At 41.3% G+C, this 13458-nt stretch overlaps 1 long non-coding RNA gene across 1 annotated transcript; it reads right to left on the bottom strand.

Annotated features, from left to right (window-relative positions):
* Positions 1-1547: 1547 nt before the first annotated feature.
* Positions 1548-6179, bottom strand: LOC115897015. The gene is made up of 3 exons (XR_004056980.1): positions 6084-6179; positions 3890-3985; positions 1548-2338 (listed from the first exon to the last, which is right to left on the bottom strand). It is a non-coding gene; the product is annotated as an uncharacterized LOC115897015 (long non-coding RNA).
* Positions 6180-13458: the final 7279 nt, after the last annotated feature.

The following is a 13458-nucleotide window of genomic DNA, read 5'->3' as shown; positions in this document are numbered from 1 at the left end:
GCTCACACCTGTAATCCCAACACTTTGGGAGGCCGAGGCAGGTGGATCACCCGAGGTCAGGAGTTCAAGACCAGCCTGACCAACAGGGTGAAACCCTGTCTCTACTAAAGATACAAAAATAAGCCGGGCATGGTGGCCCATGCCTGTAGTGCCAGCTACTTGGTAGGCCGAGGCACGAGAATCACCTGAACCTGGGAGGTGGAGTTTGCAGTGAGCCAAGATTGCACCACTGCACCCCAACCTGGGCAACAGAGTGAGACTCCATCTCAAAAAAAATATAAGTAAATAAAAAATAAAATTAAAAATTTAAAAGGTTAAGGAGGAAAATTTCGTCACTACATTTTATCTTAGGTCACTACATTTTACCTGTGTAATTGACATAAACTTATCATTTGAATATATTTTACTGTCTCAATATTTGCCTATATTTTAAAAATAAATAAGTGCAGGAATATAAATATTTGACAAAGCAGTTCTCTTCTACAACCACTTGAATCACAGCAGGGAAGAGAAAGCGCTAGATATCTTGCCTGTGGCTAGCCTTGGAACAATAATAGTCCTGTCCTCAGAGAACACATGAAACTCTCAAACTTCATTCTAGTAATTGGACTTAAAGGATTAAACATACCATATGGGGAAAGATAGTTTAACTTGATTAAGAGATAATGTGGCTCTTTATGATGGAAATGGTGAATTGGCCTGACCCATCTCAGATTTTCATGTATTAACTTCCAGGTAGCATATTAGCATTAGCTTGGGATCATGAAACTATGGTTTTCAGCCTCAGTACGAATCTGAGAAAAACAACTGAAATGGATAGAATTTTCTTTGAAACTTCTTTATCTGCATTTTCAGAACTTGTGTAGGGGAAAGACTACAAGCATTAGAGCCAAAAATTGGACTTGATTTCCATCTCAGTCCTCAGGCAGGTTCCATAACCTCCCCAAACTCGTTTCCTCATCTATAAAATATAAAATAATATCTACTTTGCATGGATGCTGTGAGGGTTATGGGTAATGTATATAAAATGCCCCTCCCATCACAGACAACTAATGAGAGCTTAGTGTATTTATAATTGCATGTTCTCTTTTCCGCCCCCCCACATCTCCCAAACAGTGCTTAGCACACAGTAAGAATCCAAAAATGTTTGCTGAATTAAATTAAACCTTAGATGGTAGATAGATGGAGTTAGTGGGAGGAAATGTTAAGACTATACCAGGCTCAGCTGGGCGCGGTGGCTCACGCCTGTAATCCCAGCACATTGGGAGGCCAAAGCAGATGGATCACCTGAGGTGAGGAGTTCAAGACCAGCCTGGCCAACATAGTGAAACCCACCTCTACTAAAAATACAAAAATTAGCCGGGCATGGTGCACACCTGTAATCCCAACTATTCAGGAGGCTGAGGCAGGAGAATGAATCACTTGAACCCAGGAGATGGAGGCTGTAGTGAGCTGAGATTGTGCCACTGCACTCCAGCCTGGGCAACAGAGCAAGACACTGTCTCTAAAAAAAAAAAAAAAAAAAGGCTATACCAAAATCCACCCCTTGGCACATCACTTGTTCACACGAGAGCTTCATCTCCCACTTCCTGTCCCTCACATCTAATCACCAAGTTCTATCTATTCAAGCTCCCAGCATCACTAGAATCTACTCACTTCCCTTAGATCCTGCTGCTACCACCTTAGTTCAAAACTTCATCTTCTCTCTCACCTGGCCTACAGCAAAGGCTGGCCCCTCATAGTTGGTTCTCGCCCTTCTACAGTCCTTTCTCTTCACTGTAGGTGGAGGGATTTTTTTCCTTTTTTTAATGATGAAAAATTTAAAACCTTCACAAAAATTGAGAATATAATGAATATCCATGTACACATCACCCAGCTTCATTCAATTGTTGATGAATGACCAATTTTGCTTCACATATACCCCACCCACTCTCTCCAGTGTTCTTGGATTATTGGAAGCAAATTCCAGAAGCCACCGCTTTTGGAAGGGGAGTCTTTTCATGGATTCAGAATAAAATTCAAAATCCTTCACATGGCTTGCCAGGTCCTTGATCTCTGCTGACTTCTCCAACTACAGATTCTAGCTTGCTATTCCCCAGACCTAGACCCAGGCAAGCCAGCCTTCCCTCAGTTCCTTCACCATTCATGTTGCTTCTTTCTGTTCCTGCGGCCTTCAGGCTGCTTTCAAAGTCCAGAAAGCCTGTTATCTTCTTTCACCCTGTTTGCTGGACTTTAGCTGCTCGTGTCTCTGCTATCCCTCTGAAAATCACCTTCTCAAGAGGCCCCCGGCTCAGGCTAGATGTCCCCTTGCTTGCTCTCTTGGCACCTTCTGCTTCTCCTGAAATTATTAATACATAATTTTGTAGTTAGTCATGTAAAGCTGCCGTCCCTGTTAAAAATGAGCTTTATGGCATAGGAACCATGTCTGTTTTGTACCCCGCTGAGGCACCCAGTACACAGCTCCACACCTTCTTTATAGGAGGCACCTAATAAATATTTGTTGAATGATGTCCCCAAGAAAGGTAAATACAAAAGCCACATGCATTTCACATTATAAATTGCTTACATACTGAGACCAGTGTCTTAAACCTTTTATAACCGCAAGAACAATGCCCAGGCCTTTAATTTTAGGTGTATTTTGTTACAGTCAACATGACTTTTTAAAAAGATTCTGAGCTGCATATTATGCTAGACACTGAAGGTTCACAGATAAATAACTGTCAAATGACAAAAATTACAACAAACTTAGTTTAAATATCTCAATTGACTTTATGTGAGATTCTGTAATTGGGCAACACTCCATTCCATAAAACAGAGTAAGTGTTCCGATGAGCTGAGCAGATGAGGTTGGCTTTATAGACAAAGAAGGGTGGAAGAAAGCACAAGCAAAGAATGAAAATTGCATTGATCCTTTCAAAGTCACTTTTCTTGTAAGGTGGGGCAGGAAGACAGAATAATTAGAAAAATAACTGATTAGTTAATATTAGGTTACTTCAGGCTACTTCTGTTGTACAAAGGTTAAAGCAGAGATTTAACCAGGCCTGTATGAGAAACTGGCTGTTATCTCTCTCTCCTGATTTCTCAGAAGGCCAGACAACAACCTAGTTTGGATTTGGTGATGTGGAACTTTATCAAAGGTAACTCCATTCTGATTTTTAGTCTGGTCTGTTGGAGCCTAGTGCAGAAACTTAGTCCAAAACAATAGCCCCCTGTAATTTTTATTTAACTATACAGATGCTGCCCTCAGGAGTTGCGTCTAGAAATAAAGACAGCCATTTAATGATTCGAAAATTGATCATTTCTCATACTATATGTAGAAGGCAGAATATTTCATTAGCTAGGAAATCTATAAAGTGTCAAACAACTAGAAATAAGCAAAAATTTGCCATAAAACAACAGCTAACATTTACTGGGTCCTTCTTTTCGGCCAAGTATGGTGAAAGCATTTTTCACATATGATTTCATTGAATTCTTACAACACCCTTTGAGACTTACCTTATGCTTCCTATTTCACAGATGGAAAAAATCTACCAACACGTTGAAAATATAGGCAACACTTTCTAAGTTACCCAGGAGTTTAAACCGGGGAGTCTGACCCCGAGGGTATACTCTTACCCTCTATGCTGGGGTTAACAAGAAATCTTCAAGTACTGCTGCAAGAAAAAAATAAAACAAAGGACACTTTTTAATTAATCAGTGCTTCCCACTTCATGACCTGGTTTCACAGTTATGTGTGTACACTTTCATAGGAAAACAGCAGATGTTGTGAAACCTGTTACTGATAAGGTTAGGTTCCTATGGGCCCAAGGCACTACCCATTGAATTTGGACTTTGTACCAAATATTTCCTATAGAGAGAAATAAGCTAGAAATTCTCAAGGTGTGCCTACCTTGAACCTAGTCTGTCTTCTTGGCCAAACTGAAAGCTCTGCATTGTTTTCTTCTTGTGCAGTACACCTTGTTGGCTTACCTCCTACAGATGGGATCTAGCCAAGAGGAAATTCGTTATATTTTAAAACAGATAAATTGTTCAGATGAGTTACATGCTTGGAACTTAAACCATGACAAAAAAATTCTGTATTAATTATGCATATTTGGGAGTTTGTTTTTAACTTTTAATTAAGGGAAATTTCCATCATATGCAAAAATAGACCATGTAGTATAATCAACCCCCATGTACTCTTCACCCTGCTTCACACATACTTTTTTGTGGATCCATATTGCCTCTTCTGTCTTAACTAAGCCATTGCTGGATGAAAAAGAAACCCTAGAGCAGCATTGTTTAATGTGAACCAGATATGTAATTTTACCTTTTCTAGTCACCACATTTGTAAAGTAAGAAGAGCTGGGCGCGGTGGCTCAAGCCTGTAATCCCAGCACTTTGGGAGGCCGAGACGAGCGGATCACGAGATCAGGAGATCGACACCATCCTGGCTAACATGGTGAAACCCCGTTTCTACTAAGAACGACAAAAAACTAGCCGGGCGAGGTGGCGGCGCCTGTAGTCCCAGCTACCCCTGAGGCTGAGGCAGGAGAATGGCGTAAACCCGGGAGGCGGAGCTTGCAGTGAGCTGAGATCTGGCCACAGCACTCCAGCCTGGGTGACAGAGCGAGACTCCGTCTCAAAAAAGAAAGAAAGAAAGAAAGAAAGAAAAGTAAGAAGAATGCCGGGCGAGGTGGCTCAAGCCTGTAATCCCAGCACTTTTGGGAGGCCGAGGCGGGCGAATCACGAGGTCAGGAGGTAGAGACCATCTTGGCTAACACGGTGAAACCCCGTCTCTACTAAAAACACAAAAAACTAGCCGGGTGAGGTGGCGGGCGCCTGTAGTCCCAGCTACTCGGGAGGCTGAGGCAGGAGAATGGCGTAAACCCAGGAGGCGGAGCTTGCAGTGAGCCGAGATCGCGCCACTGCACTCCAGCCTGGGTGACAGAGCAAGACTCTGTCTCAAAAAAAAAAAAAAAAAGAAAAAGAAAAGAAGAAACAAGTGAAATTAACTGTAACAGTACATTTTATTAAACCTAATATATTAAAAATATTATTCCAGTACTATCAACATAAAAATTATTATTGAGATATTTTATATTCTTTCTTATGTAATAAGTCTTTGAAATGCAGTGTACATTTTGCAGTTACAGCATATTACAGTCTGGACGGGCTTAATATTTTAAGGGCTTAGTAGCCATATGTGATATAAGTTAAATACACTAGTTTGTGATTAGTGGCTACCATATGGAACAGAACAGCCCTAAAGCGCCTAGGATAAGAGAGAGAGGACTAAACTGATTTTTCTCTCGTCCAAATTCCTATCTAAGGGGCTTGGGGAGTCCTGCCCTACAAACCATAAATTCTCATCAGATGGGGTTTATTTAACCCTGTATATTGTGACTTACTTTCCAATCTGACTCTGGCATAACAAGGAAGAAAATCAAAATATTTTACCCCAAAACATGTTTCTCTGCCATATCTTGAAATGGCCCTGAAAAGCCGTCCCTTATGGGAAAAATCCACATTCTGTAGAGAATCCCCTTTCTCCTTTGTTTTCCTTCCTTTTTTTCCCGATCCAGGAGATAATCAACTAAGAGCCAGGTACCCTTTTAGGTCCAATATGAAACAGTTTACAACCTGCTCTCTCTGTAGTCTGCTAAGTCGGTCTCCACAACCCTTTATCTTAACCTAAGCATTTCTTTTCTATTGATCCCAGGTCTTCAGATAAACTCAACCAACTGTCAACCAGAAAATGTTTCAATTTACCTACAGCCTGGAAGCCCCGCCGCTTTGAATTGTCCCAATTTTCCAAACCAAACCAATGTGTTTCTTAAATGTATTCTATTGATGTCTCATACTTCCCTAAAATATATAAAACCAGGCTGTACCCCCACCACCTTAAGCACATGTTCTCAGGACCTCCTGAGACCTGTGTCGCAGGCCCCGGCCACTCATATTTGGCTCAGAATAAATCTCTTAGAATATTTTACAGAGTTTGACTCTTTCCATCGACAGGAGTAAACAGCTATTTTGCAATTTCCCCGAAAATAATGCTACTAAAGGTTTCTGGCAAAAGTTGAAGTACAGTGCATACATACTGGGCTTCTCCATGAAATCTCCAACAAAAGAAGACCAACAATAATTAAAAAGTTAGTCAGGAGGCTGAGGCAGGAGAATTGCTTGAACCCGGGAGGTGGAGGTTGCAGTGAGCCGAGATCGCACCAGTACACTTCGGCATGGACGACAGAGCGAGACTCCGTCTCAAAAAAAAAAAAAAAAGTTAGACAAGTGCTTCTACAAAAAAGGAAATACCTATTAATGCAACCTCCAAACCCCAGACTATGATGAAATGTGGCTTTCCAGATCTTGAGCAAGGTTATAGTGAGTAGAAAGTATGTTAGCACTTCCTGGGAGGTTACAATAAGTTGTAAACTCTAGACACAGTGGCTCTAGACACTCAATACCTGGTTCTGCTATTTACAAGCTGTGTGACTTGAGCAAGTTATTCAGTTTCTCTGTGCCTCAGGTTCCTCATCTATAAAAATGAGCATCATAAATTCTGGGATAGTTTTCAGGACTGAATGAGAAATACATGTAAAACATGTTAGAACCATGCCTGGCCCATGTTAACCTTTCATAAATGATCACTATTCAAAACAAAAACAAAACAAACCCATCAGCAACAGAATTGTGGGGAGACCGACAGGAAAATGAAAACTAAGGATGAGGAAGGTGGGGCTGATGATACAATTGAATTCATCAGTAATTTTTCTCTGTGCTCTGGATTCTAACTTAACAAAGGTGCTTGGAGACAGGAATAAGAAGAGAGAAGAAATCAAAACTGGCTTTGCTGGTGCTGACCAGCCCATTAAGCAGAGTTAAACATAAAATCCCTAGACAAAACATCTCTCACCTAGGACTTTTTTTTTTTTTTTTTTTGCGACAGAGTTTCACTCCTGTTGCACAGGCCTGAGTACAATGGCGCGATCTTGGCTCACTGCAACCTCTGCCTCCTAGGTTCAAGCGATTCTCCTGCCTCAGCCTCCCAAGTGGCTGGGATTACAGACATGAGCCATGACGCCTGGCTCATTTTTTGTATTTTTAGCAGAGATGGTGTTTCACCGTGTTAGCCAGAATGGTCTTGATCTCCTGATCTTGTGATCCACCTGCCTTGGCCTCCCAAAGTGCTAGGATTACAGGCGTGAGCCACCACGCCCAGCCAATTTTTGTATTTTTAGTAGAAACAGGGTTTCACCATGTTGGCCAAGCTGGTCTCAAACTCCTGACCTCAAGCTATCCACCTGCCTTGGCCTCCCAAAGTGCTGGGATTACAGGCGAGAGCCACCGCACCTGGCCTATTATCTAGGAATCTTTATAGTTGTCCACAACAACATCCTACCTGGGCAGCTTGCTCAACTGGAAAGAAATTGTCCCACTAAAAATAAAAAAGACAACATAACTTGGGGAGAGTGTTCTAAGGCAACATTTTCATTTTGAAGTTGTCAGCTACTCCAGCTCAATAAACTAACCCTCTCCAAACTGTTTTTCAACAAAAGAGCAAAAGAACCAGATACAATTGTTTGCATGTAGATACGAGTTAAACACAGAAAAAAAATGCAATTTAAGTTGTATGCATAGTACAATTTTAAAAAGTGACAGATACAGAAGAATATTTAAGAAAAAGATTTCACTCTCAATTTAAAAGGAACCTATAAAATCTTTGCCAAAGGGGCTATGAGCGGTGGCTCACGCTGTAACCCCAACACCTTGGGCGGCTGAGGAGGGTGGATCACTTGAGGTCAGGAGTTCAAAACCAGCCTGGCCAACATGGTGAAACCCTGTCTCTACTAAAAACACACAAAAAAATCATCTGAGTGTGGTGGCACATGCCTGTAATCTCAGCTACTCAGGAGGCTAAGGCAGGAGAATAGCTTGAACCTGGGAGGTGGAGGTTGCAGTGAGCCGAGATCACGTCCCTGCACTCCAGGCTAGGCAATAGAGCAAGACCCTGTCTCAAAAAAATATATGTATATTCTTTGCCAAAGAACTTCAGGAGGAAATATGAGAGATCAGAGAGGAAGATGATAGGTAACTGGCTTCAGTAAGGAAAAAAAAATGATACATAACATTAAAGTTATTTTGGAAATGAAAATCACAATAGAAGCAGTAAGCAGCATAGATATGCTGAAAAAGAATCCATGACATGGAAGACAGGGTTAAGAAAACATAGAGGGCAGAGATAAAGGAAAAGAGAGTGGTTATCCATAATATGGAAGAACAATATATTAGATTATAATAGAATAATATATAATATAGATAGATATGAGAAAAAGAGTACTCAGGAAATATGGCACTGATCAACCCTTTTTGGAAAAGTTACTTGCAAAATCTAGACAATCAAGAGACAGTTCAAGATAAAGAATTCAAGGATGGAAAAGATTTTGCTTAAATGGATTGTTAGTGATTACTGACTCCATTTAAATATCAAGAGGTTACTGGAAAGGGGTCCTGATCCAGACTCCTAAAGGGTTCCTGGATCTCATGAAGAAAGAATTTGGGGTTAGTCCACAGAGTAAAGAGAAAGCAAGTTTACTGGAGAAGTAAAGAAACAAAACAATGGCTATTCCATAGACAGAGCAGCCCTGAGGGCCGCTGGTTGGCTATTTTTATGGTTATCTCTTGACTATATGCTGAACAAGTGGTGGATTATTTACCAGCTTTCCAGGAAAGGGGCAGGCAATTCCCGAAACTGAGGGTCCCTCCCCCTTTCAGACCATATTGGGTAGCTTCTGGACATTGCCATGGCATTTGTAAACTGTCATGGCACTGTTGGGAGTGTCTTTTAGCAGGCAAATGTATTATAATTTATGTATAATGAGCAGTGGGGATGATCAGATGTCGCTTTCATCACCATCTTGGTTTTGGTGGGTTTTGGCCATCTTCTTTACCGCATCCTGTTATCCGGTTGAGATACAGGTTGTTATGACTTGTATCTTGTGACTTCCTGTCTCATCCTGTGACTATGAATGCCTGATCTTGTGGGAATGCAGCCCAGTGGTCTCAGCCTCATTTTACCCAGCCCCTATTCAAGATGGAGTTGCTCTGGTTTGAACTCCCCTGACAAAACTGAGGTAAACCATAGCAAGAATTATAAACTGAAGAGCAGAATGAGTTGCACGGTCAACATTGTCAATGTAAACACAGTCAGGTAGTCTAGGAGGGCATGCCAGGCCTTTGGGCCAACAGTCACTAACAGTGGGGCCTTCACTGAAGCAACCACCAAAGCATGGCTCAACATTGCTCCCCTCTGCAGAGGCAAGCCTGGCTTTCTCTTTCTTCCAGAGATTCTGTGAGCTTCCTTGTTAAAAAGAATTTTTCTGCAGATTCTGTTTTTCTGTGGATTCTGTTGTTTGTCATTAAGACTCTGACTGATAAACCATTCAAATGAAATTTAAGAAAGAGGCCAAGCACAGTGGTTCATGCCTGTAAGCCCAGCATTTACGGACGCTGAGGCGGGAGAATTGCTTGAGGCTAGGAGTTTGAGACCAGCCTGGCCAATACAGTGAGATCCCATCTTTAAAAAAAAAATTAAGAAAGATGTATGTGGTCAAAGTATTAAGTGTATGGATGCTTATACACAGTTGGTAGGAATGTTGTCCCAACCTTTGAAAGGGCAATTTCTATCAATTAAAATACTAAACATGAATCTCGGTGACCCAGAAATTCTGCTTCTAAAGGAAATTATCTTACATATTTAAAGTCATTTTAATCTGTTCAACAAGTATGTATTAAACACTGTGCTACAGGCTGGACACCCTGCAATAAGCAAAACAAGCAAAAATTCCTGCCTTCATGAGGCTTACATTCTGTATGGAAGAGTGGAGGGCAGACAGACAGTGAGGAAAGTAAAACATAAGAGACAGTATGTGAGAAGATGAGAAGTGCTATTTGCAAGGAGAAAGCAAGGAAGGGATCTAGGAGGTATGAGGCACTTTTTAATTTGAGATCAGTGGTCAGGGAAGACTCATGGAGGTTGGGGATTAAGTAACATCATATTTGAAAGAAGAGAATTCCAAAAAGAAGAAACAGCAAGTGCAAAGGCCCTAAGGCAAAAGCCTACTGAACATATTAGAACAATTGCCAAGGAAACTAGTGTGGCTGGAGAAGAGTGAAGATTGGAGTATGGAAGGAGATGGTTCAGAGAATAATAGCACTGGGGGTAGACGGTGTAGCTTTGCTGGCCATTATAAGGACTTTGGTTTTTAACTTTGAATGAGTGGGAAGCCATTAATTTTTAATGCTATTGTTGTTTGAGACAGTCTCATTCTGTCACCCAGGCTGGAGTGCAGTAACACACTCATGGCTCACTGCAGCCTCAACCTCCTGGGTTCAAGCAATCCTCCCACCTCAGCTTCCCAAGTAGCTGAGTCTACAGGCATGTACCACTTTGCCCGGCTAATTTTTGTATTTTTTGTAGAGACAAGGTTTCGCCATGTTGCTCTTCTTGAACTCCTGGGCTCAAGTGATCCACCCTCCTCAGCCTCCCAAAGTGCTGAGATTACAAGTTTGAGCTACTGAGCCCAGTCACATTGAAAGGCTTTAAGCAGAGAGAAAAGAGAGAAATATTAACATATTAAAATGTGCTGCATTTGCAAATGGGTTGAAGAAGGGCAAGGCGAACACAGAAGGCATTTAGGAGGCTAATCCAGTTATCCAGTCAAGAGATGGATGGTGACTTGGACCCAGGGGGAAAACAGTGGAGTGGGGATAAGTGGCTAGATTACATGAAGAGGCAAAAGTGCAGAGACAAACATGTTCAAGAGATGTTGTTTATAATTGAGATAAGCTAGACATAACCTAAATATCCAATAATAGAAGACAAGTTAAATATATTGTGATACATCCATTTTTTTATTACTTAAAAGCTTCTGTAGTGATTGAAAGCATGGATTAACTTTTAAATTAAAAAGCCAAGTGAATAATATTAATTTTTAATGTTACTCAACTTCAACAAAAGCATGTTTCTGGACCATTAAAATATCTTGTTTGGCAATTAAAAATACAAACCTAGAAGCATTGACATTAAAGTTTCTTATTTCAAAAAGAACTATGAGGGGCCAGGCGCAGCAGCTCATACCTGAGGCAGGTGGATCACCTGAGGTGAGGAGTTCAAGACCAGCCTGGCCAACATGGCGAAACCCCATCTTTACTAAAAATACAAAAAAATTAGCCGGGCATGGCGGCGGGCGCCTGTAATCCCAGCTTATTGGGAGGCTGAGGCAGGAGAATCGCTTGAACCCGGGAAGCAGAGGTTGCAGTGAGCCAAGATCATGCCACTAGTACTCCATCCTGGGTGACAACACGAGACTTCATCTAAAAAAAAAACCCAAATCAAACCAAAACAAAACAAAAAAACAAGAGTTATGAGCCAAATAGAAATACGCACCTATACCTCTGAAACTAGCGTACCAGTAATAATTCATTACTAGACATAACGAAGTATGTACTTCTATTCTTTTCCTTTGAAACATTTTTGATAGAGCAGATATAGTTTAGGAAACGCAGAAACAAGATGCGAGTCAAATAGTGGTTTTTAACGAAACTTTTAGATTGAGTTTGCTGTGACGAAGCATCTAAGATCTGAATAGGCAAAAAGATTTGGCTAAGAGGTGAAACCAGGACATGAATATGTGATTCAGAACCTACAAATAGGTCAGGGAACAATTTGGTGGAGGCTAGAAACTGGTAGATAAGAATTATCTCAATGATTCTTTATTAATCACTTGCCAAATGCCAGGCGTTATTTCTTGTTTCTACAACGTCTAATTTTAGAATACATACCTTAATTCCACAAACTTGCCCATTAGTCATTGGCTAGTATAAACAGAAGGTCTGAAACTCGAGCTTGAGTTGTCTTATACGGAAACACACCCTTTTCCTGCTATAATGCCCTGTATTAAGTAAGGTTGGCTAGATTGACTTTTAAGGTTGTTAACTGAAAAAAAATCACACGATTTATAAATTTAGAAAAGGAGTAGACTCTTTTTTTTTTTTTTTTAAGGATTACAGCCTTCAAGGTGACCATCGTGCAGGCTGGGAAGCATGCCTCCTGCCAAGACCAGAGACAGGCACGTTGAAGGAGGGATTAGGGTAGGAGCTTTATGCTGAAAGAGTTGGCTACACATACATATTCAACAGGTTACAGGAGGAGCTATGAATATTCATGGTAGTCCCGATGCATGCATACTGAACAAACATACATACAACATATGTTCACTCTGGAGTGGAGACTTAACACTTAAATGTATTACAGTTCGGACACACACATCAAAATGTCTTTTCAGGATACAAAAAAGAGCATGACTTCTGTAAACCAGCCAGAACCAGTCCATGGTCAGTGGTCTTATCAAGAGAAAGTTACTGAAATCAGCCTCTTGTCCAGTCAAAGTTGTGGTTTTATGGCTGATGGGACAGGAGCTCAGGGTCAATTAGCATCTGAGGGAGCTGCAAATTGTTTTAATATTGCTTATCTCAAGGTCAGTGCTTGTTTAGCTGCTACAGAAAAAGAAAACCCTTATAATTGTGAACCCCAAAAATCTGAGACAGGTCTCAGTTAATTTAGAAAGCTTATTTTGCCAAGATTGAGGATGCGTGCCCATGACACAGACTCAGAAGGTCCTCACCACATGTGCCCTAGGGGGTCAGAGTACAGTTTGGTTTTATACTAAGGGAGGTGACCACCCCTCATATTGTCTTATGCCCAATTTCCGCCTCCAAAGAAAGAAGAAGTAAAAACTAAAATGCAGAAATTAAATCCACAGGCAGACAGCTCTGCGCCGCACCCTGGGCCTGGTAGTTAAAGACTGACCCCTGACCCAATTGGTTATGTTATCTATAGATTACAGACATTGTATAGAAATGCACTGTGAAAATCCCTATCCTGTTTTGTTCTGATCTAACTACCAGTGCATGCAGCCCCCAGTCACCTATGCCCTGCTTGCTAAATTGATCACGACGCTCTCACGCGCACTCCCTTAGAGTTGTAAGCCCTTAAAAGGGGCAGGAATTGCTCACTCAGGGAGCTCGGCTCTTGAAACAGGAGTCTTGCCGATGCCCCTGGCCAAAACTCCTTTCTTCTTTAAGTCGGTGTCTGAGGAGTTTTGTCTGCATCTGGTCCTGCTACAATACCTTTTAGGAAGACATGAGACAACATCAATCAACACATGCAAGATGAACTTTGGTTCGGTCTGGAAAGGCAGGACAACTTGAAGCAGGGAGGAGGCTTCCTGGTCATAGGTAGAGAAGAAACAAATGATTGCATTCTTTTGAGTTTCTGATTAGCCTCTGATTAGCCTCTTCCATTTATACTAGCCAATAACTAATGGGTGACTCTGAATAGAATGGGAAGCAGGTTTACCCTAAGCAGTTCCCAGCTGGACTTTTCCCTTTAACTTAGTGATCTGGGGGTCCCAA

The sequence above is a fragment of the Rhinopithecus roxellana genome, chromosome 1, assembly GCF_007565055.1.
Source record: "Rhinopithecus roxellana isolate Shanxi Qingling chromosome 1, ASM756505v1, whole genome shotgun sequence".
In the NCBI taxonomy this organism is placed as follows: domain Eukaryota; kingdom Metazoa; phylum Chordata; class Mammalia; order Primates; family Cercopithecidae; genus Rhinopithecus; species Rhinopithecus roxellana.
This window is presented reverse-complemented; position numbering and strand designations above follow the sequence as displayed.